Source organism: Myotis brandtii, unplaced genomic scaffold (genome assembly GCF_000412655.1).
Source record: "Myotis brandtii unplaced genomic scaffold, ASM41265v1 scaffold6, whole genome shotgun sequence".
Taxonomy (NCBI): Eukaryota; Metazoa; Chordata; class Mammalia; order Chiroptera; family Vespertilionidae; genus Myotis; species Myotis brandtii.
In genome coordinates this window covers 1393537-1398316 of record NW_005370271.1, presented here as the reverse complement: position 1 = coordinate 1398316, position 4780 = coordinate 1393537, and the positions used below count along the sequence as shown (strand labels likewise).

Genomic DNA, 4780 nt, shown 5'->3' with positions numbered 1-4780 from the left:
TAGAAACATCAATGAGAGAGAAACATCAATCAGCTGCCTCCTGCACACCCCCTACTGGGGATGTGCCCGCAACCAAGGTATATGCCCTTGACCGGAATCGAACCTGGGACCCTCCAGTCCGCAGGCCGACACTCTATCCACTGAGCCAAACTGGTTAGGGCATTACTCTTTTTTTTTACATAAAAATATTTTTTCTTTTAGAGAGGAAGGGAGAGGGATAGAAACATCAATGATAACAATCACTGATTGGCTGCCTCCTGCACACTCCACACTGGAGATCAAGACTGCAACCCAGGCATGTGCCCTGACCGGGAATCGAACCGTGACCTCCTGGTTCACAGGTGGAGGCTCAACCACTGAGCCACGCCGGCCGGAAGCCCCTTCCTACTCTTGATCTCCATATGAAGCAACCCCACTCCCAAAAAGGCAGATTGATACGACGGATACTGAGCCTACAGCTCTGGTACTGACCTGACCCTCCAGTGTGGACCAACCCCCTAACGGGCAGCCCCTCCGAGGGGCCAGCCCAGCTTTCTTCCACAAGAGCCATTTAACGCAGAGGTCAGTCGGAAACACAGGTAGCCAGTTGGTGGTCACCAATGGGTTGCTTGGCTTGAGCGGTACGTACTTTAAAATACGGAGGCGGCATCGAGTAATCTGGACGTTGCGTGTCAAAGTCCAGCTTCTGGCTACTCCAGAGCACTTAAGCCCTGGACCCACATGGGGTCTGAGCTCACCATTTTGCCACAGGCCCCACTGCTCCCTCTTGCCTCCCTGATTCCTCGTGTCCTTGCCGGTCACGGGAGCACAGACGTATAAATCCTTTCTTTCTCTAAGCAAACGGCGGTGCAGGGGACACACCCTCTGCTCACCCAGCAATCCAGTCTAAGCAGGTGCCACACCAGTTCATGCACAGTGCCCGCGTGTGATTGCTGTTATGGCCTGGACGTGAATTTCAACTGCCTTCTCCCACTGCTGAGCAATCCACTGCAGGGACAGTCTGAGTTTCCGGGCTCCCGTCCACCCCTTCTCACCTGCAAATGGCAGCGAGGACGCGGCCAGGAAAAGAACCCCAGCGAGCGGGCCGAACGCCCCCTCCTGAACAGCATCACCTCACAGGGCACCCACTTTTCAGAATCGTTTGCACCCTCAAGCCCCAGAACCCATAGGATGCTGCCGCGATGAACAAGCCCCAACAAGCAGGCGTTTTTGAAGGTCAAGGCTGACTTAGGTCTGTCCGGGTCTCCTAGCTGCCTTCCTGGCCTCCAGCCTGCACAATGGGCCCCACGTCCTCCCTCTGTCCAGGTTGGAGGTGGAGTGACAGGGCCGGCAAAGCCTCTTGCTGAAACCTGCGTGCTTTGTTCAAGGCTCTGATGAAGCCTGGCCAAGCCGTAGGTGGACACACCAAGGGCCCAACGACCCTGGGTCACCCGAGCTTGGTGTCCACTCCCCTGCCCTGCCTGCCCCCCGACCGGGAGGACAGAGACGGGCTCCCGGCACCACGGCGGCCTCGGGGTCTAGCACGGTGCCTGCCTCCGAGGAGATACGCAACACATCTTTGTTGAATGAATGAGTGAAAAGTGCGAAGGCTGGACGAGGGCTTTTCAATCCATGTTTGGGCAAGACGCTACGGCTCTCCGACTCCAGGCTTCTTCTGAGACTGACTCAGGCACCGGCGGGAGGAATGTGACCCCGGGAGAATGCTGGCCAGGGGGCAGCCAGCCAAGGGGACACTGGACCCGAGACCGAGACGCCGGGACGTCAGTGAATGGTCCAAGGCCACACGGCCGCTGAAGGGGCGGAGGCGACCCTGAGGCCCGACCCGTGAGTCCCCGCGCCCTGGCCGGTTTCCCCGGTTATTCATAGCATTGATCCCGACGTCAGGAAATGTTTCTGCGTCTGCAGCCCCGCTCGGCCGAGCGCTCCTCCAGGACGAAGCCCAGAACCCATTCATCAGCGTGGTCCCGGGCTTGGCGCGGGGCCCGGCCCCAGGACCCGGTTCACAAATATTTGTCCACTGAATGGTAGCTGAGGGCTGGCTTCCCGGGCCTCGCGCCTTTCCTCCCGCGGGAGGGAACTGCTACCCGGCGGCGCGCCGTGACAAGGACCGCAGAAGAGACCGCATCTCCAGGGGCTCCGTGGCAGCACCTTCTAAATTCTACCCCACGCAGGCCCTTTGACCCAGTCATTCCTCTTCTGGGAAAGTTACTTTACAGAAATAACCGGACAGGGACACCAAAAGGTATGACCGAGGATGTCTGTGACGGCAATACCATGGAATCAGCCATGTCCACCCTCGCAGGCTGGTCACACACACCGTGGGTCACCCAGCTCATGCAATCTGACACGGCTGGAGAGAAGAGCCTGGTGGCCTACTATGTGCTGGGACGAAGGTGTCCGGGACAAATCAGCTGGGAGAAAGGCGGGAAGATGGTGTGCACAGCGTGCGCCCGCCTGTGCTGAAAACAAAGACATACGCACATCAACGCCTCGCTATACTTTCAAAAAAATTCTAGAAGGATACACGCGGATAGTAAACCTACTGCCCCGGGAGAGACTGGAGAGACGGAGAAGAGGTTGGAGCTGTCCGCTGGGGGCAGGAAGGGCGCAGGCCTGCCGTGAAGTTTCTGGCCCAGGTTCATAAAACAGCTGAGCAGGGAGAGGAGCAGGGAGAGCAAGCCCCTTTCCTCTCATGTCCCCGAGTATCCTTTCCGTGGGGATCGGGCACAAAGCACCACAGCTCCCGCGGTCACAGACCCGCATGGGCCGCGGGCTCCAGAGGATGGCCATCCGTGCACCGAGGACTTAGCAAGCCCCCCACACGTGACAGGCGTGATGTCCTTTCACCCCCAGATCAGGAAACAGAGACTCAGAGAGGTGAAGTGACCAGCCCAAGGTCACCCAGCTGCTAATGGGGAGGATGAACGCAGTTCTGCCGGACCCAGAGCCTGTCCCCCTCCCCAGGGGCGTGGGGACGGCATCCTCAGCTTCCCTGAGCCGAGCTGGAGGGAGGGAGAGCTGGGCGGGGCCAGCCAGGGTGGGGGTCCCTGAGGTCATCCCTCACCTGACAACGGCCTGCCCTGGGAGGCCACGGTGGACTCCAAGCTGAGGGTCTGACCCCAGGGGACAGTCCCTGGGGAAGGTCCCTCTCCTACACCAAGCACTGGAGAGGCCACGGGTGGGGTGGGGGAGGGGGAGGAAGGCAGAGAGGCCCACCGAGTCCCAGGCCAGTCCGGCTCTACCTTCAGCGAGCTGTGAAACATCAGGCGAGCCAGCTGACCTCTCTGAGCCCTTTTTCTCCTCCGGAAAATGAGGCTCCATCATTCCTGCCTGCATAGCACTTCTGGCGTGTTTTTATTTTTTATTGTGGAGTAATACTAGATACAAAGATGGCACAGGAAGTTCCCACACGCCCTCTCCCAGCTTCCCCGTATGTTAGCTAACATCTGGCAGGTTTGTCAAAAGGGCTTAGCTGCCATTGTCCAATACGATTACCGAATAAGCTATTGTCTTATCCAGAGCCCGTTTCCCACGGTGACCTGCTCCTGTTCCGGGAACCCACCCAGGCCCCACCTTACACGCAGTTGTCACAGGCCTGTCTCAAATCTGCGACAGCTCTTCAGACTGGCCTGCTTGCTTGTCAGGCGTCCTGTAAGACGGCCCCCAATCTGGAGCTGCCTGATGCTTTCTCACAATTACACTGGCTTGTGGTTTGGGGGGAAGATTGTCCCATGGCGAGGTGGGGGGAAGGCTGTGACATCCACATGACATCTCACTGGTGTATCCACAGTAAAGTAACTATTTCCTTTCCATTCTCATCTCTCTCTCCCTCTCTCTCTCTCTCTCTAAAATATATTTTTATTGATTTCAGAGAGGAAGAGAGAGAAACACCGATGATGAGAAAGAATCATTGATCGGCTGCCTCCTGCACACCCACAGTGGGGATGGAGCCCGCAACCCAGGCATGTGCCCTGACCGGGAACTGAACCGTGACCTCCTGGGTCATAGGTCGACCCTCAACCACTGAGCCACGCCGGGTGCGCCCGTTCTCATTTCTTCACGAGCGAGGCACTCAGCCCAGCCCGCTCTCCACAGGAAGAGAATCGCGCTCCGACTCCTGGGCGGGGACGTATTCCTATAGCATCTGCAATTCCTCTGTGAGGAGAGTCACCCCTTCCCCCCATCGGTATGGACTCCTGGACCTTTTCCTGGGGCGACGAGCCGATAATCCCATCGCTTATTTTGTCACTCGCACTGCCCAGCCTGGGTCTCCGGTCTCTCTCTCCCAGGCTGGCGTCCGGCCGACACGCCCCAGCCTTTGCTTCTTCTCCGGCTGCTCTTTGCTTCCTGGCGCACGAGGCGTGCCAGGTTTCTTCTGTACCCTTCCCGCCCGCTCCTGACGTCAGCCGCCTCTCCAGGGAGCCCTGCGTCCTTTTATTGACGAATGACATTTAGAACCCAACATCTGGGTGAGATTTTTATTATTTCTTTCAATGGTTAAAACCACGTCAAAAATGCAACGAGTTTAAAAGGCCTGGAGAGAAAAGGAAGGCTCTTCCGGACCCCTGAGCCCCCGTGTCATCTCCCAGGGCAGCGACTAGGAATGATTTCTGGTGTCCCCTTCCGGAAACAGGTGCCGGCATGCCTCACAGGTTAGGGTGAGGACAGAGATGGGACGAGGAGCTATATGAAGGGCCTGGCGAGATGCCCGTCATTTCTTCTCACCTCCATCTCTCTGATCCTCTGGCCAAGCAGTTCTGCACGGGGAGTGGGCACAAGA

At 57.9% G+C, this 4780-nt stretch overlaps 1 protein-coding gene across 1 annotated transcript in view; it reads right to left on the bottom strand.

Moving 5' to 3' along the window:
* ERGIC1 (endoplasmic reticulum-golgi intermediate compartment 1) overlaps positions 1-4780 on the bottom strand; it is a 101037-nt gene that overhangs the window by 54675 nt on the left and 41582 nt on the right. The window lies entirely within an intron of this gene.